The 25362-nt window shown below is 39.8% G+C and overlaps 1 protein-coding gene and 1 non-coding gene across 3 annotated transcripts in view; both read right to left on the bottom strand.

The window, feature by feature from the left end:
• The window catches only part of NMU (neuromedin U), a 182537-nt gene that overhangs the window by 119905 nt on the left and 37270 nt on the right, over nucleotides 1–25362 (bottom strand). The gene's annotated exons all lie outside the window — the stretch shown is intronic.
• Nucleotides 19858–19966, bottom strand: LOC131508193 (U6 spliceosomal RNA). Its single transcript, XR_009259903.1, has one exon. It is a non-coding gene; the product is annotated as a U6 spliceosomal RNA (small nuclear RNA).

Here is a 25362-nt window from a genome sequence, read left to right as displayed (position 1 = left end):
CTTATCAACACTTATGTTCCAATGAATAGACACTTTTCCAAAGAAGACATACAGCTGGCTAACAGACACATGAAAAGATGCTCACCTTCACCCAGCATCAGGGAAATACAAATCAAAACTACAATGAGACAGGGCACCTGGATGGCTCAGTTCGTTAAGTGTCTGACTCTTAATTTCAGCTCAGGTCATGATCTTATGGTTCTTGGGATCAAACCCCATGTCAGGCTCTGTGCTGACAGCATGGAGCCTGCTTGGGATTCTCTCTCTCCCTCTCGCTCTGCCTCTTCCCCACTCTCTCTTTTTCTCTCAAAATAAATAAATAAATAAATATTTAAAAAACACAATGAGGTATCACGTCACACATATCAGAATGGCTAAAATTAATAACACAAGAAACAACTAGTGTTGGTGGGGATGTGAAGACTGTTGGTAGGAATGCAAACTAATAGAGCCATTCTGGAAGACAGTACAGAGATTCTGCAAAAAGTTAAAAATAGAACTAGCCTACAGCCCAGCAATTGCACTACTAGGTATTTACTCAAAGAATACAAAAATAAATTTGAAGGAATACATGCACCCCAATGTTTATAGCAGCATTATCTATAGTAGCCAAACTATGGAAACAGCCCAAGCATCCATTAATTGATGAATGGATAAAGAAGATGTGATATATATATTCTATATAACAGAATATATATTATATCACACACACACACACACACACACACACACACACACATATATATATAACAGAATATTACTTAGTCCTAAAAAAGAATGAAATCTTAGCATTTGTAATGATGTGAATAGAGCTAGAGAGTATTATGCTAAACAAAATAAGACAGTCAAAAAAAGACAAATGCCATATAATTTCACTTATACATGGAATTTAAGACACAAAACAAATAAGCACAGGGGAAAAAAGGGAGAGAGAGAAACAAACCAAGAAACAGACTCTTAACTATAGAGAACAACCTGAGAGTTACCAGAGGCAATGTGTGTAGGGCAATGGGTTAAATAGGTGATGGGCATTAAGGTATGCACGTGTTGTGATGAACACCAGATGCTGTATGGAAATGTTGAATCACTAAATTTTACACCTGAAACTAATATTATACTTGATGTTAACTAATGGAATTTGAATAAAACTTAAAAAAAGAAACTAAAAAAAAAAAAAAAAAAAAGAACAGATCAATGAAACCAGGAGCTGGTTCTTTGAAGAGATCAGCAAAATTGACAAACCTTTAGCCAGATTCATCAGGAAAAAAAAAGAGGCAGTATTCAAATAAGCAAAATCAGAAATGAAAGAGGAGAAATACAACTGACACCACAGAAATACAAAGGATTATAAAACAGTACTATGAAAAATTATATGCCAGCAAATTGAATAATCTAGAAGTAATGGATAAATACCTAGAAACTTATAACCTCCCAAAACTGAATCATGAAGAAATAGAAAATCTGAACAGACCAATTACCAGCAAAGAAATGGAATCAGTAATCAAAAAACTCCCAACAAACAAGGTCAAGTACCAAATGGCTTCACAGGGGAATTCTACAAAACGTTTATTATTTTTTTAATCTACAAAACATTTAAAGAAGAGTTAATACCTATTCTTCTCAAACTATTCCAAAAAATACAAGAGGAAGGAAAGCTTCCAAATTCATTCTTTGGTGCCAGCATTTACCCTGATACCAAAACCAAATAAAGATACCATCAAAAAAGGTAACTACAGGACAATATCTCTGATGAACATAGATGCAAAAATCTTCAATGAAATATTAGCAAGCCAAATCCAACAATATATATATGAAAAATCATTCACTATGATCAAGTGGGATTTATTCCCAGGATGCAAACGTGGTTCAATACTCACAAATCAATCCACGTGATACATCACATCAGTAAGAGAAAGGATAAAAACCATATGATCATTTCAGTACATGCAGAAAAAGCATTTGGCAAAGTACAACATCCATTCGTCATAAAAAACCCACAATAAAGTAGGTTTAGAGGGACCATAACTAAATATAATAAAGGCCATGTATGAAAAACCCACAGCTAACATCATATCCAATGGTGAAAACCTGAGAGCTTTTCCCCTAAAATCAGGAAAAAGACAAGAATGTCCACTCACCACTTTTATTCAATATAGTACTGGACATCCTAGCCACAGCAATCAGCCAAGAAGAAGAAATAAAAGGTATTCAATTTGATAAGGAAGAAGCAAAACTTTAGTTATTTGCAGATGACATGATACTATATATAGAACACCCTAAAGACCCACCCAAAAAACTACTAGAACTGATAAATGAATTCAATAAGGTTGTAGGATACAAAATCAATATACAGAAATCCATTGCATTTCTATACACTAATAACGAAGTACCAGTAAAAGAAATTAAGAAAGCAGTCCCATTTTTACTGCACCAAAAAATAATTAAAAACCTAGGAATAAACTTAACCAAGGAGGTAAAAGACCTGTATTCTGAAAACTATAAAACATTAATGAAAGAAATTGAAAGACATTACATGCTCATTGACTGGGAGAACAAATATTGTTAAAATGTCCACACTACCCAAAGCAATCTACACATTTGATGAAACTCCTATCAAAATACTAACAGCATTTTTTATAGAACTAGAAGAAATAATATTAAAATTTGAATGGAGCCACAAATCCTGAGTAGCTAAAGCAATCTTAAAAAAGAACAACAATGGAGGTATCAGAAACCTAGATTTCAAGACATACTACAAAGCTGTAGTAGTCAAAAACAGTTTGGTACTGGCACAAAAACAAACACACAGATCAACAGAACAGAATAGAGAGCCCAGAAATAAACCCACAATTATATGGTAGTTTATTTTCAACAAAGGTATCAAGAATATGCAATGGGAAAAGACAATCGCTTCAACAAATGGTGTTGGGAAAATGGAACAGTTACAAGCAAAAGAATGAAACTGGACCACTTTCTTACACCATATGAAAAAATAACTCAATGGTTTAAGGACCTAAATGTGAGACCACAAAAAGCCTAGAAGAGAGAACAGGTAGTAATTTCTCTGACATTAGCCATAAAAACATTTTTCTAGATATATCTCCACAGACAAGGGAAACAAAAGCAAAGATAAACCATTGGGACTACATCAAAATAAAAACCTTCTTCACAGCAAAGGTAAACAACCAACAAAGCTAAAAATCTACCGAATAGGAGAGGACATTTGCAAATGACATATTTGATAAGGGGCTGGTATCCAAAATATATAAAGAACATATAAAACTCAACATCCAAAAACAAATAATCCAATCAAAAATGGGTAGAAGACATAAATAGATATTTCTCCAAACAAGAGAGATGGCCAACAGACACATGAAAAGATGTTCAACATTACTCATCATCAAGGAAATGGAAATCAAAACCACAACAAGATATCACCTGACACCTGTCAGAATGGTTAAAATCAACAACCCAAGAAACAATAGGTGTTGGCAAGGATGTGGAGAAAAGGGAACCCTCTGGCACTGTTGGTGAGAAAACAAACTGGTGCAGCCACTGTACAAAACAGTATATAGGTTCCTCAAAAAGTTATAAGTAGAACTACCATATGATCCAGTAATTCCACTATTGGGAATTTACCCAAAGAATATGAAAACATTAATTTGAAAAGATGTATATTCCCCTGTGTTTACTGTAGTATTATTTGCAATAGCTAAATTATGGATGCAGCCCAGTGTCCATTGATAGATGAATGGATAAAGAAAATGTGTGTATTATATATATATATATATATATATATATATATATATATATATATATATAATGGAATATTACTCAGCCATAAAAAATAATGAGATCTTGGGATGCCTGGCTGTCTCAGTAGGTTAAGTGCCCGACTTCAGCTCAGGTTATGATCTTGTAGTTCGTGAGTTTAAGCCCTGCATAGGGCTCTGTGCTGACAGCTCAGAGACTAAAGCCTGCTTCAGATTCTGTGTCTCCCTCTCTCTCTCTGCCCTGCCCCTACTCATGCTCTGTCTCTCTCATTCTTTCAAAAATAAATAAACATTAAAAAATAAAATAAATAAAGTAAAAAGAGAATGAGATCTTTCCATTTGTGACCACATGGAGATATATATATATATATATATATATATATATATATATATATATATATAATGTAATATTAACTGTAAAAAAGAATGAGATCTTGGCATTTGTGACAACATGAATGGACCTAGAGAGTATTATGCTAAATGAAATAAGTCAGAGAAAGACAAATACCATATGATTGCACTTACATATGGAATCTCAAAAATAGAACAAATGAATAAATAAACAGAAAGAGACTCATAAATACAGAGAGCAAACTGGTGCTGCCAGAGGGGAGAAGGCGGCAGGGGGGATGTGATAAATAGGTAAAGGAGAAGAGGTATAAACTTTCAGTTATAAAATAAGTAAGTCATGGAGATGAAAAGTACAGCATAGGGAATATAGTCAGTGACATTGTAGTAATGTTGTATGGTGACAACTGATAACTGCATTTACTGTAGTGAGCATTGCATAACATACAGAATTGTCAAATCACTATGTTGTACGCTCAAAACTATGTGTGTGTGTGTGTGTGTGTGTGTGTGTGTGTGTGTGTGTGTATACGTGTGTGTGTGAACTGTACTTCAGTAATAAAAAGTTTTGAAATAATATGCAAATATAGTCTACCACACTGTCAAGCATATGCTTATATTCCCAAATAATTTTTCCTAGTTGTCTGATGTATATAGGATTTGTCTTTTCAGTTTAGTTACATCTAGTAATTATATTAATAACTACTTATTTAATACCTGTATTTACACAAGGCACTTTGTAAACATACAATACAATAAATACATGTTAAAAATTTTAGGGTTATTTTCTCCCTGAGAACTAATCCCATAACCTCAATTTGTTTCTTATTTTTAGTTATGCCTCACAGCACTAGAATGCACAGATACACAGTGAGCAATCAATAATTCATTACAATATTAGTTAATAAAGTAAATGAGGGATTTAAGGTTTACCACAAGCAAATGATAGTGAGAACTCATGATCAACCTAAAAGACTAGAATGCTTGGAAATGACCTGTTTGAGGAATTTAATAAATCAACCACGAAATGTCAAAGGGAAAAAAGGTCTTCATTTTTTAGCTCCTTGGGTCACCCTAGACCTCCAAGAGGTCCATGTATCAATCTACTTGATATGTAGAAAATAAAATAAAACAAATAAGTAAACCCAAATTTCCCCTCCTGCCTGAAAATAACATATGTGAAGGATGGTGGAAATCTAGAATGTGATGTTTTCCATGTTTACATTGACATAGACCCAATGCAGAAGTGGTTAGTTGATTTAGGATTAGTAAAGCTAAGGAAATCAGGAAGGAATCAGTTCCCCTGCTCAGAATTTGGTTTCTAGAGACTCCTCTTAGAAGTCATGATAGTCTTCTCTGAAAATACTTCCTTTTGAATCAATTGCATTTTGAAAAATAGAAAGCTGTAACAGAAAAAGGATGGGATGAATGTGAGTTAATGAGGGAACAATCATTCACTAAACACCACGTAATTCTCAACTTCTGTGCTCTGTACTTTGTGCATGCTATCGCAACTAGTCTGGACAGCACCTTATACACAAGAAAGTTGAAGTTCTGGGAAGTGAAATAACTTGCCCCAAGTCACCCAGTGGCTATGTCAGGCTCCTAACCAAGGTCAGTCTGAGCAGAGAGACAAAGTTCTCTTCCCAATATTAAGTTACCAATCCAACTCAACAAACGGCTATTGAACTCTTGTGTCCAGCACTGTTCCAGCACCAGAAACATGGCATGGAACACAAAGTCACTGTCTTTGAAAAGTCTACATTCTAGGGATTCCCAAATCATCATTCAGGATATTTAGGATCATTTAAGATATCTCTAGAATGTCTAGAGAGACTCTGAGAAAGGAATGACAATGCTATCCAAGTTTTAAGCAATCAGAACTCCACCCAGAGATTTTTTTTTCATTTTAAAAAAATTTTAAATTTTATCTTAGAGATGAGGGAAGGGGCAGAGGGAAAGAGAGAATCTTAAGTAGGCTCTACCCTCAGCACAGAGCCCAACACGGGACTCGATCCCACGATCCTGGGATCATGACCTGAGCTGAAATCAAGAGCCAGACACTCAACTGACTGAGCCACCCAGGGGTCCGTGTATTCATTTTTATAGGGCTCTCTAGAACCAGAGTAACTTTTTTCCTTTATTTCAAAATCAATGAAGGGCAGAGAGGATATGCAGACACTGATGATATTTGAAAGGATCTGATTGATATTTCATAGATCTTAATTTCATGATTCATCTGCTACTACTATTACTCCACAATGCCAAACTGTATTATATACCAGGAGACGCCAGGGTGCAGTTTGGTAATTATTTCTTGTGTCATATTTAATAAAAGAAGTCATATTCTCCATTCCACACAGACACTCCATGTAGCTGCAATTGCAATTCTTATCCTGGCCCTTCTTTGACCCCCAAATTTCTAAAGCCTTTGGAGAAGAATTTAGACTTCTTTGGAGAAGAAAATTGAATTTAGCAACTCATTTCCAAGAATCTCCAAAGTTTGTTTATATAGTTGAGCAATGTAAAATCATTCTTGAATATCAAACAGAAAACTTCTGCATCCACAATTTTTCCCTTTAAAGACAGAATAAAAATATACCAGAGATTGTCTTGAGATTTGGTATCACGTTGACCTAAAGATTCAGGTAAACATGAACCCTAAAACAATTTTGGATCTACTTTGACCTCAGCAATAAGGAGAAGTCTTTGCATTGGAATGAGAAAATTAGCAATTTTGAGTGTGACCTTATATTGTCAACATTTTGACCAAGACCAATGTTACAGAAAATATTACCATCTTATTTCTTGTTTGTTCCAGTCCCTTCCCAGGTGCCTCCTAAAGAACATTTCTAAAAGTGAACCACATGGAGATTTGGGGGCAGCCGGAAATACCTTTACTCACTTGTAGTTTTAATAAATATTTTTTTTAGTCTAGACACATTCTTGCCATGCAAAAAAAAAAAAAAAATCAGAGGTTTAAATGTTGAAGTTCTTACCCTTAGTAAATGTTAAATAAAAAGAAATTCTCTTCTCTGTCCCACTATCCCAGCTAGTCAAGATTCTTTCAATAACTCATCCTCTCCCCAGAAATACTCAGAAGTACACACAGACTAGGGACCAAAGTCATAACTATAAATGGAAGTTATTGACCTAGTCTTGGTTTTGTAGGGTTATTAGGAGACTACATTATGCACAAAAAATAGAAGACAATGGGAGAAAGGGAGGCACAGAGTTTTCATATGTTACAAAAGAACACGGGAGATGGACAGAAATTGGACGAACAGGAGGGAGAGAAGAAACTATCACTAGAAGGAAACACTGTTTAGGAAATCATTATTGGGAAACTGAAATGAATTATTCCAAACCTTTCCTTTTCCTTGAAGCATTTAGTATCACTGTCTTATACAATTATTCTAAGAACTTACATGCTGGCATTTAAAAATTACAAAAAGAAAAAGAAAACCTTCACATACCTAAGTAAGTACTTCTTTCCATTGATTTAAAAAAAAAAATCTTTATCTCTGAAACAGTTTAAGGGTCATAAAAAACTATAAAACTCGTAGAGCTACCCATGTACCCTCCACCCAGCTTCCCCAACAATAAGATGTTATGTGACCTTAGCACATTTTCAAAACCAGGATATTGATGTTGTTCAATATTATTAACTCAGGTATAGATCTTATTCAGATTTCACAGATTTTATGTACACTTTTTTCTTTTTTTCCTTTCCTTTTCTTTTTCTGGCCTATGAAGTTTTATCACATGTGTAGATTCAGATAATCAACACTTCAATCAGGATCTAGAATGGTTCCATCACTACAGAGAAACTTCCATCCGTAAATGTCACACCCCTCCTCCAGCCGCAACCCCAGGCAACTACCAGTCTGTTCTCATTTGGAGGATGTTATATAATCACACAATATATAACACTTTGAGATTGGCTTTTTGAACATGTCCTTAAGATCCATCCTTTACGTTGATTTTTAAAGCTCCTGTTAAGCTTTTTTTTAATTTAAAAAGCTTAAAAATTTTTAAAAACTATTTTTTTAATTGAAAAAAATTTATTTTTTTTGAGAGAGAGAGAGTGCATGCATGTATGCACAAGTGGGGGAGGGGCAGAGAGAGAGGGAGACAGAGAATCTGAAGCAGACTCCAGGCTCTGAGCTGTCAACACAGACTCCAACGTCAGGCTGGAACCCACAAACAGCAAGATCATGACCTGAGCTGAAGTCAGACACTTAACTGACTGAACCCCTGAGGCGCTCCATGTTAAGCAAAACTTAAAATAAAACCAACATACCTTATGATCAAAACTGGGGATCAGTGGGGAGTGGGCATTCAGAATAATCAGTGTTTTGTTTTAAAGAGACAGCATGGTTGCATGGAATGGACTGCAGACCTGTCAATGGCGTTACTTTTCAGAGCAGAAAAAGAAGAAAGGGCTCTGGAGACTTGAAGCACCTTACTTTGGCCTCCCTAAAACTATGACATTCAGATCACTGGGACTATACATGCATTTTGGGTATTTGCTCAAACAGTGTTACTGTGTGTGGAGAGCAGACCAAAGTTTTGGAGATAAAATTTGCATTGAGAACTAATTTCACAGAATCCTGAGCTTGACCAAATACCAATTACTAGAATATTTCTGTGTCTGTAATTAGGAACCCCATGAAAAGTAGCAGATTTTCACAACCATTTCCACAATTAATAAAGTAGCACGTCTGCAGAGTTTCTATTAAAATATGTTTATTACTTCTCTCTGAATTTTAAATGCTTGGATTTTAAGTGTTAAATGTAAAAATCTGCATGAGGCTAAATTTTATATAAGTTGAGTCAATTCCTCATAGCAGAAAAAGTATTTGTGGTCATTATACAAGTTTGCAGAGTAAAAAACAATTCAGATAAATGGACTTTCTAAAGGGTACTTTTTAGCGTCAAAACAGTTTCACAAGTATGACAGAAAGTTATATCTAGGAACAACTGGATTGGTATTTAAATATATGTAAATAGGAGTGTCCTGCTAAGCCACTATAGCACCAGAGGGCAGCTTTGAGTTTCATAGGCTCCTGTAACTCATTCTGTCAGTATATTTGGCCTTGGGCTTGAACCACCTGTTCTGAGGACGCACAGCTTCTGAGCTCTTTACCTGGTCTTCTGTTGATGACCTCACTTTGTCTTTCAGACTTCCTGTTACAACCTTGGCATTGATGTCTGGGGCTCCCCTAAGTGGACTCCTGCCTTGAAAGGACCCAGACTTTATGATGATACAACACCTCAGGTGGAACTTTTACAGACTCTCAAGCTGTACTAGCAGAGGCCAGCACTTTCTGTCAGGACAGACAGACCATCTTCCAAGTCCAATTTATAAATCACCACCTTTCTGCACATGCCCAGGTGGCAAAGATGCTCTGCACAGTGCAGCTGGGCAACTCCTTTCCTAAATCATCAAGCCCAGTGATTTAAAGGAGGCCTCAACAACAGGGCAGATATTCAGAGGGTCAACTCCGCAGCAGGAATGGGGATCTCACTGGGCTATGGAAGTGAAGGATGTACCCAGAGGGCAGGCTGTTAGGGATAACTGCCATTCTAGAAGGCAGGCAGGCCACAAAGAGGTACAGTAAGCCACATGGGGTGGTAGTTCCAGCAGCACAAAGCTTGAGGCAATGAGGAACTGGAAATAGCAACATGGTGGAGATCGAGGCAGTGGTTACATCAGGAAAATTTGGAAAGATTACCAAGCTGCAGTAAGGGAGTGAAGCAGTGCCCCTATTATTGGTACTGAGCAAATTTTGAGTTGGAACACAGGAATAACCTAAGGAAGAGAAAGGAAATGGTATTGAAATTGATAGCCTACTGAACTAGGTGCTTTAAGATTGAGATCTCACTTACTCCCACATCAACCAAAGTAGGAGTCATAATTTCCATTATACAGAAGAAAAAAAATGAGGTTCAAAGACGCTAACTAGTTTTGTCGTAATCATGTGGTGACATGGAGGGGGCAGTAGTCAGGATCTGAACTCTGGACAACCTGACTCCAAAGATATTGTTGCTATATTCACACTGTCATTTGTCATAATTATTATTATTTAATGTGAAACATTTGAGAACACAGCCCCCTATGCAGATCTCCTGTCATTTATTTTTTCCTCTTTAAATAATATTGTGCCATAAATTAGAGACTTCAAAAAAAAATCGTCTAAATTCACCTCCAGTGGCTATGAGAAGGGGAGGAGAGTCAGACCTGTCTGGGAATTTGTGTTTGGAGGTAGCAAAGAGGAAAAGAGACCTCAGCTTCTGGGGTGTCCCCAGAGGACAGAGGTAGACCAAAAGCAAAGACCAAAACTTGAAGCATGGAGCCAATGTGTTTGGTGATTCCAGGTGGAGTTCAGGAAATTGGACTCCTCAATGAACTTTTCTCAGCATCCCATAGTATCTACAGACACACAACAGAGACAGATGGCTCTAACAGGGGCCAGCTTCAACCCTAAGAAACTGGGAGGAGAATATGTAAACATATGTATTTTGGGGTACAAATATCCATTGCAATTCTCTTGATTTTTTAAATTTATACTTTATAAAGTATAAGGACACTTTTAAGAAAAATGAAAATAACATAATTTAAATGAATCTCCAATTTTTCTCCTAAATTTCATCTTTATAATAAGAATACTTTATGTATTTATATAATAGAAATATTTTCAAGAAGGAATAATCAGACATATATCATTTCAGTTTTGATAAAGATCAACACTGGAAGGTCTAGGCAACATAAATTTTTAATTTAAGGCTGAAGTTTATTTGGTATTTCAGAGCACCACCTGGTGGATTAATTAACAATAGCAGCCCAAAACAAAAGTCCGTCAAAATGGCTCTGAAACAAAGGGTAATGGAACCTATGATGCTCATTCCTTCTCTTTTCTTGTAGAAAAGCTTTGGCTCTCATTCTTTTTTTTCCCCTCTTCTTCTTTTCATTTCCTATCCAATCTCGCCTGCCTCTGTTTACACTTTAAGCCTGTCCATGCCACCTCTCTGTATTGCTGAGTCCTCCAAGTGGCTAAGAAGCTTGCTTACTTATTCTTGATTTAATAAAATCTAAGAAGTTTCTAAAATTCCAGTAGAAAGGCAAATATATTTGAAGTTGCAAAATTGGACTTTCTTCCAGAGACTGTATCTTTCTACCCAGGGGTTTGTGTTTCTCCAAAGGAGGGGTTTTTGTTTGACTGATCTACACAGAAACAATCACTCTAATGAAACCCCTCTTTCATAATTTATGTGTACATAATGACAAAAGTTGACTCATTTAGAGTATGTTAGCCTGTTATTCTGATCCAGCAGCCAATGGCTTCTGAGAAAGAGAAGACTGGTGTAGAGCAACCTTCTTAAAGGTCTCTGATCTCAAATGACCCACAATATGAATGAGTGGAACAAGACAGGTCAGAGATATCAAGGAGTCATAGACTGGGGACCTGGAAACCTCATAACTTATCCATAAGAATATACATTATTCTAATGCAACCAGTTCTTCCAGTTTTTTTTTTTTTAATTTTTTTTTCAACGTTTTTTATTTATTTTTGGGACAGAGAGACAGAGCATGAACGGGGGAGGGGCAGAGAGAGAGGGAGGCACAGAATTGGAAACAGGCTCCAGGCTCCGAGCCATCAGCCCAGAGCCTGACGCGGGGCTCGAACTCACGGACCGCGAGATCGTGACCTGGCTGAAGTCGGACGCTTAACCGACTGCGCCACCCAGGCGCCCCTCTTCCAGTTTTTAAAAATAAGCCAATAGGGTGCCTGGGTGGATCAGTCGGTTAAGCGTCCAACTCTGGATTTCAGCTCAGATCATGATCTCAGTTTCTGGGATCAAGCCCCTCATTGTGCTCTGTGCTCACAGCACGGAGCTTCCTTGGAATTCTGTCTCTCCCTCTCTCTCTGCCCCTTCCCTGGTCATGTGCACGTACTCTCTCTCTCTCAAAATAAAAAAAATGAAGCCTTAAAAAAAGTTGTGGGAATTTGCAAATAATGCTTCAATAAACATGGAGGTACATATACCTTTCCAAATTAGTGTTTTCATTCTCTTTGATGAATGGATAAAGAAGATGCGATACACACACACAGAGGACTATTACTCAGCCATAAAGAAAGAATGAATCTTGCCGTTGGCAACAACATGGATAGAGCTAGAGGGTATAATGCTAAGTGAAATAAGTCAGTCAGAGAAAGAGAATACCATATTATTTCACTCACACATGTAACTTAAGGAATAAATAAAATGAACAAAGGAAAAAGAGACAAAAAAGAGACCCTTAAATACAGAGAACAAACTGATAACTGCCAGAGGGGAAGTGGCCAGGGGGCAGCGGGGAGATGGGTGAAACAGATGACGGAGATTAAGAATGCACTTATTGCAATGAGCACTGAGTAATTTAAGGAATTGTTGAAGCATTGTATTGTACACCCAAAACTAACACCATACTGTAGATTGATTATACCTGAATGTTAAAACAAATTTTATTTGTTAAATGTTTATTGATTTATTTTAAGAGAGAGAGAAAGAGCATGCATGCAAGAATGGGGGAGGGGCAGAGAGAAGGAGAGAGAGACTCCCACGTAGGCTCCATACTGTCAGCACAGAGCCCATCTCGGGGCTTGATCCCACAAACCGTGAGATCATGACTTGAGCAGAAATCAAGAGTCAGACGCTTAACTGACTGAGCCACCCAGATGTCCCTAAAGATATATTAAAAAAAAAAAAAAAAGGTTTGGGAATTTGGACTTCATTCACTTGATGACAGAATATGAATAAGTAAGCAGTCTGCTTACTTACTGAAATCTACCCCAGACCCTGAACAAATCGCTTTTACGATGCCTAAGCACTGCTGCCACCTCTCAATCAGCAAGCCCATGCCATGTGCCCCTGTTACTTCACACAGTCAGATTACAGGTTCGTGGAGAGTTTGGATGTCCTGGAAATGGCCTTTCATCCCTATGACTGTCCGTGTGCCTTGAAATAACCTGAGGTTCAGACTTGGGCTCCAACTACAAACAGTGTAGTAGAGCTGGGAAGAACAGCTGTGAGGCTTATGGGCTTGAAGTTTGCACTGCATTTGCAAACAAATTCATGTGTAAATTTAAAAATATATGTAAGTTAAAAATACCTTAAGTCCAATTTTGGCCATCTTACCTTACAACAAAGCTTCGTCATCTACACACCTACTGGGGCAACCAGAGGCACTTTACTGCTAATTGATTTAGAAAAGATGCTGACACCGTTTACACATTTTAAAGAGAAAAATATGACCTTCCTTCCTCAGAGTTCTCTGGGAAACAGTGCAGGGTTTTGTTGTTGTTTTGTTTTGTTTTGACATGGAAAAACTCAGAGGATGTAACAGTGATATTTTAATAACAAACTTAATGGCCAAAAAGACTTGGAGAATGTCTATCTGCTCAGGCTTTCATGACAGACTACCATAGATGGGGCGGCTTAAACAAAAGAAATTTATTTCATCACTGTGTCAGAAGTTAGAAGTCCAAGATCAAGGTGCCGGCTGATTCAGGGTCCAGTGAGGACTCTCATCCTGGCTTGCAGACAGCCACCATCTCACCATGCCCTTACGTGGTCTTTCCTCATTGCACGCATGTGGAGAGAGAGGGGGCGCAAGCAAGCCCTCTGCTGTCATTTCTTGGAAGACATTATTCCTATTGGATCAGGGCCTCACCCTTATGACCTGATTTAACTTTACTTCCTGCAAAGCCCCATCTTCAAATACAGGTACACTGGGGGTTAGGACCAACATATAAATTTGGTGGGAGATACACAAGCATTCAGCCCGTAACAAAGAAGCTGTACTGTATGTCTGTATCATTTGCATTGTATCTTGAAACTAAAATAAGTAAAACATCTCCTTTTTAAAAATGATAAGTTCTAATGTTGGATTTTAAAAAACTGTTTATTTTGAGAGAGAGAGAGAGAGAGAGAGATTGAGGGGAGCAGAGGAGAGGGAGAGGGAGAGAGAGAGAGAGAGAGAGAGAGAGAGAGAGAGAGAGAATGCGTGCACAGAGAGTGACGCTGGGCTCGAACCCACAAACTGTGAGATCAGGACCTGAGCCAAAATTGAGTCAGACTCTTAACTGACTGAGCCCCCAGGCACCTGAGATTTTTTATTTTAGCCAAATTACTTAAGCCTCTTCCCCTAACCTACAGTCCTTTTAAACTCTAATAAGCACACTCAGTGTTTAATTTTTACATTTACTAGCTTCTCATAACATCTCGACTTAGTCTCTGAAACAATTATCCCTTTATTGTTAAATAATTCCCAAGTTTTAGCTTTCCACAGAACTCCAGGGCATTACTTACAATGTAAACAACAGGTATGGCTTTAGAAATCTGAGAAGTCTTCAATTTATAATTTCTACTTGGAGACTGGGCTCAGTAACATTCCAGACCTCTCGATGTTATCTTTGTTCTTTGGGAAATGGGCTCCCTGACGAAACAAATCTGGTTTTGAGGAATAACTTGTAATATTTTCAGTTAGTTGTAGTTTTTAAAATGGAATCCCTTTCTTTATTTTTTTGAAACAATACTGAGAAATGCCCTCAGGTGCTGGACGTTAGTCAGTGGTCCTGTTCCTCCCGCTTCCAAGACTTGCAGCCTTGTCTGTCTTACCCGCTGGCTGCAGCTGATTCACGGGCTGCTTATTCAAGGTTATACTGGCCTCATCAGATTTTTTTTTCCTCACGAGAATTCAGAGGAGAGACAGAGAAAGCCTAAGGCAATTAAGATATGGATGTTGGATTTAAACAGACTTGTCATTCCAAGGCACCACTGAGGGCGACTCGGACGAATTATATTCAAGACAGCAAAAGAAGCCAGCCCTCAGAAAGTAAGGAGAATGGAGCAGGTGTTCAGAGCAAAGCAAAGACAAGAGGCTCCTGCAACCTAGGAAGACTTTTCCATTATTCCCAGTTCTTATCCTCTTGAGTCTCCACTGTAGTTTAGGCAGACTTAGTGTGGAATCAGTTCTTTACTGATTTAACAATACAGTGCATTAATAGAAAACCTGAGGCTAGCAGATCAAGAGACATCTGCTGCGGGGAAGATAGTTTGTTACTCACAGTTCCCAAGAGGAGGGAGCCACATGAGGAAGCACTGGGGTTGGTCGTGAAGTCAGAAAGAAGGAGGAACTGTGGACAAGAGCCTCTATTGTGGGCTTCCATGGGAAGGAATTATTGAGGCAGGTAAATGAGCACAGGATTATTTGAATAATTTCATCGGGCTGTGGGGCACAGGAGCTGTCCCTCGTTGTCTGGTATTTGGCCCTGGGCTCTTGAGGGCAAGTGTGAATGGCGCAGAGTGTAAAAGCCTGATAAAGGGGATGGTTGGAGTGTGGACTCTGCATTGGTTGGTCTGTATTGGGAAAACATGCCCCTAGAGGGAGGACTCCTCCTAAGGAGGCTGGAGAGGGAATGAGGGATGCAGGAGGCCCAGACAAGGTGACCGAGGCTTATTATTGGGTTGCCCAGGACAAGGTATGTTCAGCACATGCATGTAGACCAGACAGATGTTAAAGCATCAAATTTACAGAAACTAGAAACATGGTTAATACACTTACATCCAAACATGCTCTTAAATAGGTTCAGGAACTAGTCCCAAGTTGCAGGGCTAATTAGAGGCAACACCAGGATGAAATAAGGCAAGTTCCCTGCATACATGCCACACTGCTTCATTAAACTTGCAGCTGGACCGGGGTCTCCAGTCTCTTTGCAAGATAATATGAGGTGTGGGACCCAGACTCCACAGTAGCAAAAGCAGAACCCCACACAAAGAAGTTCCTGGAAGGGGAAAGAACTATCACTTTGGGGAGCAAACTTCCAAGCTAAAACAGCACTGTTCCCTTTAAGCAAGAACACAGAATTCACACTCACCCAGAACATCAATGGCTCACTTTTCACTTCTGTCAGTTGGAATTGATATTACATATCATGGTATGGATAGTCTTTTGCAAAGAGACATAGTGGTTTTCCTGTTTCTAAGATACTATTAAGACTGTGATCTGAGTATGCCATTGTAGAATCAATAGCCCTTACCTCAAGACTGATAGGTGAAGCCACTGCTAAAAATGCCCTTTCACCTTGATTTTCCCCACACTGACTTCTGAATCTGGTGCACTTAGACACATTATGTCCCTTGCTCTCTATTCTCATGCTCCCATTCTCTGTGCTACACATCTTGAGCCTTTACATAGTACCTTTTTGGAACACTGATTGGACAATACATTTTTTGTGGCTGGTCTCCCCTTTTAGATGACAAACTTCCTACTGGCAAAGTATCCGAAATTTCCTTTTCTTCTCTTCTTCTGAGCCTTTATTCCCCATATAAATGTCTGGGCTATAAGAAGAAGGCATGGGCATAAATGAGCTATCAGAATATTACTATAACAAAACGGAAAACAAATGAAATTTAAAAATCAATCGAGCCGCTTCTAAGCTATATGGCTCTCCATTGGTGACTACTATCCTTGATTTTAAAAACGTTTCTACCTTTTGTATTACAGCCTAGCTTAATTCAGGCACTTAATCGTAGGTAATGTAACATATGACTCATCTCATATCAGTTGTGGTAAATACATGAATCATATGTAAATTAAAAGCATGATGATTTTTTTGCCTCATTGGATGCATTTGCATCATGAAATCTTAAAATGAACAGTATTCTAAAGAGCACATATGCACATGTGCACGCACACAAAAATACATTACTGTTTCTTTTTAATTTATTTAAATGTCTATTTATTTTGAGAGAGTGTGTGAGTAGGGGAGGGGAAGAGAGGAAGAGAGAGAATCCCAAGCAGGCTCCATGCTGCCAGCAAAAAGCCCAACATGGGGCTCGAACTCACGAACCATGAGATCATGACCTGAGCCAAAATCAAGAGTCAGACACTTAACAAACTGAGCCACCCAGATGCTCTGCTACTAGTTTTTGATAGATGACTGCACTGCCTGATTTGGTGGTATTCTAGGAATGGACAGAGCAGTAGAGAGAATAAGAGATCCAGAAATTGATGCAAACTCACAGAGTTTATGTACCTATTTTAGTATTTTGACCTATGCTGTTCATTCATTCAATCATTCATTCATTCAACAAATATTTCTTGAATATGTGGTATTGGGCACTGTTTTAAGTATTGATTAAAACAAAAAGATGCAACAAAAAGAGATAAGACAGAATTGTCTTATGTCTTATGTCTTTTTTTTTTTTTTTTTTTAATTTTTTTTTAACGTTTATTTATTTTTGAGACAGGGAGAGACAGCATGAACGGGGAAGGGTCGGAGAGAGAGGGAGACACAGAATCTGAAACAGGCTCCAGGCTCTGAGCTGTCAGCACAGAGCCCGACGCGGGGCTCGAACTCACGGACTGCGAGATCATGACCTGAGCCAAAGTCGGACGCCTAACCGATTGAGCCACCCAGGCGCCCCATGTCTTATGTCTTAATCTATGACATAGAGTACTGCACTAATATGTCCATTTATATATGAAGAACTAAGGGTAAAAGGGATATATGTTCTTGCCCAAATACATATAAGTAGTAAGAGATAATATTAGGATTTAGATCCACGTCTGTATGTCTTTAAGGCCCATGTATTTTTCAACTGCTGCTAATTTCCATCCCAGTAAGCATTTATAGGAGACTGCCCTAAATTTCAAATCAAAAATATCAAATTAATCTGTTAATGACTTTCTTTTAAACTGTAAGAACTGTCTACAGAAAATGTGTACCTTAGAGAACTGCATGTTTCCTTTTTTTTTTTTTTTTTTTTTTTTTTTTATGTTGATTTTTGAGAGAGAGAAAGAGTGTGAGCAGGGGAGGGGCAGAGAGAGGGAGACACAGAATCCGAAACAGACTCCGGGCTCTGAGCTGTCAGCACAGAGCTCAATGAGGGCTCAAATCCACAAACTGTGAGATCATGACCTGAGCTGAATTCGGATGCTTAACCGACTGAGCCACCCAGGTGCCCCAAGAACTGCATGTTTCTTGATACTGTTTTTGTACTCTGCGCAAGAATACAGTAAAAAGCCTAAAAACAAAATTTAAAAGAATAAGTCTTTCCACACACACACATATATATACTATACATACACACACAGGGAAGACTATACATACACATTTACGAAGCAACCTTGTAAAGTCATTTGTTCTGCTTTTCCCTGGTCAAGTCACAGGACTTTAATTTTTTTTTTTTCCATTTTGCAGGTTAGAAACCCTTAGGTTTATTTTTTTTTTAATTTTTTTAACGTTTCATTTATTTTTGAGACAGAGAGAGACAGAACATGAACGGGGGAGGGGCAGAGAGAGAGGGAGACACAGAATCAGAAGCAGGCTCCAGGCTCTGAGCCATCCACCCAGGGCCCGACGCGGGGCTCGAACCCACGGACCGCGAGATCGTGACCTGAGCTGAAGTCGGACACCCAACCGACTGAGCCACCCAGGCGCCCCTTTAATTTTTTTTTAATATCATATACTTCTCCTGGAATAAACATTTATTTAAAAATAGTTCATTATTTCATGAAATAAATTTCACGGCAGTAATAATTTCTTAAAGTTTATTTATTTATTTTGAGAGAGAAAGGTAGAGCACACGTGCATGCGTACATGCGCCAGGGAGGGGCAGAGAGAGAGAGGGAGAGAGAGAATCCCAAGCAGTCTCTGCGCTTACAGTGCACAGCTCAATGCAGGACTCAATCCCAAGACCGTGAGATCATGACCTGAGCTGAATTCAAGAGTCAGGTAACCAATAAGAGACTCTTAAATACAGAGAACAAACTGAGAGTTGATGGGGGTGGGGGGTGGGGGGTTGGGAGTTTGGGGAGGTGGGGAAAATGGGTGATGGGCATTGAGGAGGGCATTTGTTGGGATGAGCACGTGGTGTTGTATGTAAGTGATGAATCACTAGAATCTACTCCCGAAGCCAACACTACACTGAATGTTAACTAACTTGAGAAAAAAAAAAGTTGGGTGTTCAACCAACTGAGCCACCCAGGCACCCCAATGGCAATAATATTTTTAAAGTATTATTTCCATTTTCACTTAAAAATAAATGATAGTTCAGGTAGTTTTAATTTAAAAAAAAAACTTTAAAAAAGACCATTTCTTAATTTCTAAATTATACAATTTTTGTCATATAAACAGTGGTGACATTATTAAGTTCCCTTCAAATAAGCTATTCTATTTCATAGATGATATTTTTCAACAAGCTGCACCATGCTACATAAAAAGGCAGTGGAGTACAAATGTATAAAATGATTTTTTTAAGGCAATAATCAGTTTTATCATATCTCAACACTGGAATAAAGCCAAATTTGTGCACTGAAGGTAAAGAAATATACTGTACATATAGTATTTTTTGCACACTGGGATGTGTATATGCCAGTTAAAAACTGAATTCCAGCTAAAGACCAAAGCACAAGATATGAATAAAATAAAAAATATATAACAATGAGTAAAAAGGAGTCTTTCTCTTCTGTTCAAACTGAAATCAAGGATTTTTTCCTCAGCTTTTTTTTCTCAGTGTTTCAATCTTCGTTATTAGTAGTAGCATTTGCATTTCACAACTGAGTGCTAATTTCCAGAAACACCCTGAGACTTCCAGGGTTTAGCTGTGTACCTGTCAGGCAAGCCCAGGATATTCTGCAGTATCAAGTAACCTGAAAACTCTCAGTTTTTTATTGTGTGATTTTTTTAATATGGAACGTTTCGCGAATTTGTGTGTCATCTTTGCGCAGGAGCTGCACTAATCTTCTCTGTATCATTCCAATTTCAGTATATGTGTGGCCGAAGTGGGCACTCCCAGCAGTTTACAACAATGTTTATTTCTCGCTCACGTGCATATCCATCCTGGGTCAGCAATGATCTTTGCCCGCTCTTGGAATCACTGGCAACCTAAGCGGACAGAGGCTGCATCCCAACAGAGTCAGAGGAGGGGAGAAGAGCATGGAGAACTACGTACTGATTCTTAAGGCCTCTGCCCAGAAAGGACATACATCACTTCTGCTTACAGGTAATTGACCAAAGCAAATCACATGACCAAGCCTGTATCAACAGGGTAGAGATGAACAATTCTTCCACCTTGAATGTTTATAAATAATACAGTCATCCACAAGCTCTAAAAATACCATGTGCATCATTTCATTTGGTCCTGATGACACCCCCTTGTGATACAAAGTGCAGGAAAGGTGGGGGGTGTGCTGCAAAACATTTCAGCAGAACCAACCCACCAATGTTCGCTGCTTCTGCAATTTCTCGTCTTCAACATCAGCCAATTGGATGAGCACAAAGGGTGGGACAAGGCCAGATCAAGGCTCTTTCCAAATTGCTCTGATGCCCACCAGCTTCATGCATCCTACTGCCTGCCTTTGGAGTGCTCCCAATTCCTTGTACTCTCTGCTATTCCTTGGAATTGAGTGGGTGGGTCAGGCTAGAGGGGCAATGACCAACAGGACAGAGCTGCCAGGGGACATATGGAGGCACCAGGATAGTGAAGCCTGGTCATCCAATCTGAAGACACGGAGCCACCAACAGAGTGCAGCTATGTCCCTGGAGACTAATGGATGTATTATACGATGAGAATACAGGGTGCCTGTCCCAGGTGAAATCTTCAGGATAAATGCTAATAAATAATATGCTGTGATAGGTAACAGGAGTAGTAGACAAGAGCTTCCTAGTTGATAAAACTCAGTCAAGGGCTTTCAAGAGTTGTAAGCTCTTTGGTCTCCAAGAGGGGCTCTGGGTGACCCAGAGGTTGTTCCTGACCCAGATGTCAACATGCTCACTGCTTCTGCCACAATCATAGGTAGATTCCTCGCTTCTGGTGACTATGGTCACAAGACTTTTCCCTCCTCGAGTGGCTGAAAGGCAGACATTAGCAGCTTGTAGATGGAGTCCCTTTGTTCCTACTGGGCTGCTTCCACCACCCTGGAGCTGCACGTGCTACACTGCATTCCCTGTCCATGATGCAGTAGTGAGTCCCAGTCCTGGACTCTTCACCCCTCTGCTCTGGGCAGTGTGGTACCGTTGTAGTTAAGCACACAGGTGCCACCATCAGACAGACCTGAGCATAAATCTGACTGTATCATTTGCCACAGTCGAATGTCCTTTAAAAACTCTGCTCCTCCATTCACTTATCTTTAAAGTAGAAATCAGGGTGCCTGGGTGGCTCAGTTGGTTGGGCATCCAACTTCGGCTCAGGTCATGATCTCGTGGTCCATGAGTTTGAGTCCCGCGTTGGGCTCTGTGCTGACAGCTCAGAATCTGGAGCCTCTTTCCGATTCTGTGTCTCCCTCTCTCTCTGCCCCTCCCTCCTTCTCTCTCAAAAATAAACATTAAACATTTTTTTTTTAAATAGAAGTGATAGGGGCCCCTGGATGGCTCAGTTGGTTGAGCGTTCAACTTCAGCTCAGGTTATGATCTCATGATTTGTGGGTTTGAGCCCCATATCAAGCTCTGTGCTGACAGTGCAGAGCCCACTTCAGATCCTTTGTCCCCATCTCTGTCTGTCCCTCCCCCACTCATGCTCTCTTTCTCTATCAACAAACATTTAAAAGTAAAATAAAATAGAAATGATAATATTATTTATTGCCAAGAATTATTATTGTATGGGTCAAATGGGTTCAGGTATAAAGCATCTATCATATTATCTGACCTATAGAAAGCCTTCAATTATGCTAGCAACTATTATGTTCATCATGATTGTGATGATAATGTGCTTCTCAGCTGTACAGGTAACACACACACACACACACACACACACACACACACACACACACCTGCCATTGAGCCTGGATCCACCAAGCACTGCTGTAAATCCTCTCTTTTTCTTCACCAGGAAAGTGGCTGCTTTCCCTAAGGGCCCAAACCCCTCTCTTTCCTTCTTCTCTCAGAAGAATAAAGTAAAACACCTTGAATTCTGCCTCCAACAGTCCTTTCTGTCCAGGAAACTCCTACAGAAGCACCTCATGGGCCAGCCCCCAACCCCACTCCTTCTATTCTTGTGGACTCTGCTCCCCAGAGTCATGGAACATTCAAGAAGCTGTCCTGGTATGCACTAGGCAAACTAGCATCCAATGGACCACTAAATATGTGGTAATATGAATAAAGTAAAACAAAATTAGCTCACAGATGCTGAGAAAACCGCACCTATTAAATTCAGAGGCTCACAAAATCTGGATCACCACAACTTCCCAATTCTAAAGTTCCACTGAATCTGCTTCTTCCTCAGTTCTGCCTACTACCCATTACTCCTGTTGAGCAAATTGAGAAGAAATTAATTTGTTTTTCATCTTTTGGCAAGTTTCACAGTATTAGAGGAAAATAAAAGTATTTTATTGACTTGATAGTGAATCTGAAAGGCTTTCAGATCTATCTTCACGTCAATGAATGCTCTAAGGGTATATACATCATCAAAAATAAAATTAAGGGATAAAAAAATGAGTAAAAGGAAAGCAAACTTTAATGCTAAAACAGCCAGTAAATTTATAGCACAGTGTAATGTAGTACACACAGCTCCAGAATGGGGAGAAATCTGTTGTGTTCAAGGAACAGAAAAGACCCCATACAGCTGGAGCACCATGGATGAGGAGGTCACTGGTGTGAGATGTCAGATTTGATATGGTAAGTTGAGTTATTAGCCCCAATGTCTCCCTCCCTCTCCTTTCTCTCTCTCTCTCTCTCTCTCTCTCTCTCTCTCTCTCTCTCTCACACACACACACACACACACACACACCCATGTTCTTTCCTTTGACATGTCTCTGTAATTCCTTTCAAAGAGGAAGTAGATTTCCTTACTCCTGGACTTTGCCCTGAAATTGTCTTTGGTTCATGGGATATCAGCATGCTCAAGTGCTTGGAGTTGCCCTCTTGTGCCGCCATAGCCTGTTCGTGACTGTGCCAACAGGAGAATGAGAGGTCCCTGGAGCAGACTGGCCCCATGTAAATATGCAGTGTGAAGCAGAACTGCCCTGTCCATGCAGCCTACACCAGCCAGCCCCCAGCCAAGCTGCACTCATGTGAGCAAATACACTGGGATCGGAGAGCTGCCCTGGCTGACTAGCAGATCCCTGAGGAAAAGGGTTGTTTTAAGCCAGATTTTTTTAGAGTCATTTGTTCCTTAGCATCACTGTGAAATATCTAACCAATACCAATCTTGTAAGGCTTTGTACACCAGGGTAAGCATTAGTTTTATTCCTGGGAGGGGTTTTTATTTTTATTTATTTATTTATTTATTTATTTATTTATTTATTTATTTTTAATGTTTATTTATTTTTGAGAGACAGAGAGAGACCGAGTGCGAGCAGGAGGGGGGTAAAGAGAGAAGGAGACACAGGATCTGAAGCAGGCTCCAGGCTCTGAGCTGTCAGCACACAGCCTGATGTGGGGCTCGAACTCACAAACCATGAGATCATGACCTGAGCCAAAGTCGGACACTTAACCAACTGAGCCACCCAGGCTCCCCTGGGAGAGGTTTTTAAAGAGTTCAATGGCATTATCCGATTTACAATGAATGGATCATAAAATCATTGTAGCCATCCAGGCAAGAGAGGCTTGGACTAAAGTAAGATAACTGAAGGAAAAGAGAAGTGGATGGAATCAAGGAGCTTTGTGGTTTAGAGAAGAGAAACAAAGAGGGAGTTATGGGGATGGGGAAATGTGAAGAGAAGGAAAGGTTTTGTTTATCTGGTTTTCAAGACATGAGATTACTAGAGCATGTCTGCATGCGCAAGGGAAGGATCCAGGGAAGGGAGGGGCCAACGCTAATGCAGACACAGCCCTGTCCTAAGTGGTTCACTGAATCCCCCCTTTTAGTCTGCATGACTCTGTGAAGTAGACAACATTAACACCACATTTTACAGATGAGGCAACAGAGGCACAGAGATGGTACATAATTCTTTTAAGGTCATACACCTAGTAGGTGGCATAACCAAGATTCACACCAGGAAATCTGACTCATAGCCTGTGTACTTAGCCACTAAAGCAAACTACCGCATGAGCCCTGTCCCCAAGAAGTGAGAGGGGATGGCACCACAGTACAAGAGGTGAGGCTGGTGTTCAATAGGCTGAGGAATGCTGCATCCATGGAAACAGGAGTGAAATGGAAAGAATGGTTACACATGGAGAGAAGCTGTCTGCTGGGAAGGTGACAATGATGGGGGTGTCCCAATGGGTGGGGAGGACTGGAAGCATGGGAGATGCTGGTCAAGAGATGGATGCTTGGGGCACCTGAGTGGCTCAGTCAGTTAAGCAGCCAGCTCTTGATTTCAGCTCAGGTCATGATCTCACAGTTCATGAGTTCAAGCCCCACATCTGGCTCTGTGCTCACAGCATGGAGCCTGCTTCAGATCCTCTGTCTACCTCTTTCTGCTTCTCTCTCTCAAAAATAAATAAATGTTTCTAAAAAGTTTTAAAAAGAGAGAGAAATGGATGCTTGAAGTAAAGATATGGACATAGTCCAGTTATGGGCAACAGAAAGGTCAAAGTTAAGACTGCCAAAGTGGTGGCTGAGGTAGAAAGAGCAATCCTGTATCAAAGAAGCCAAGGTGCCGGGAGATGCCAGGGACGTGTGACAGGAAGACAGTGAGGCAGGCTGGCCAGCCGTGAATGGGAAGGTCTTGGGGCAGTAGATAGAGCAACAGAGAGGGGTGGTAAAGTCTGAAGGCACAAAATCCAAAGGAGCTGGGTGTTTGAAGGAAGAAGCAAGAGATATGAACTTGATGTTGGAAAGACACCACAGTCTCCAAGGCCTGTGGTACTTGCACCATGAATAATAACAATGATGATGACAGAACATCGATACTAAGCTGCTTCCACTGGAGAAGACTGCAGGGGAGGTGATGTCCATAGCCAGCACCGGGGTTTCAGTTAGGTCAAACAAGTGGTGAGGACATTCAAAGCAGCAGCTGCAGATGTGAGGGGTTTGCTGTGATTGCCCATAAAGTCCAAATGGCACAGGGAAGAGTTTGGGAGGTTGGGGAAGAGGAGGAAATTGGGTCAGATGAGTGGAGGTAGAGAACAGTAGCAGAGGGTACAGATGATGTGGAAGCCTGAAGGAGGTGGCCTTCTGGTGGGTATGTGAGAGGCACGATGGGATTAGTTCTGACAAGCCCTGGGGAGGCCTGGTGTCCACATCATGCCAAACAGTATGGGTCTACAGGGCCACCACGTTCCTCTCCTGCTGACTACAGCGGTGATGG

This window comes from Neofelis nebulosa, chromosome 3 (genome assembly GCF_028018385.1).
Source record: "Neofelis nebulosa isolate mNeoNeb1 chromosome 3, mNeoNeb1.pri, whole genome shotgun sequence".
NCBI lineage: Eukaryota > Metazoa > Chordata > Mammalia > Carnivora > Felidae > Neofelis > Neofelis nebulosa.
Note: the sequence above shows the minus strand (reverse complement) of the source record. Positions and strands in the feature narration are given on the sequence as shown.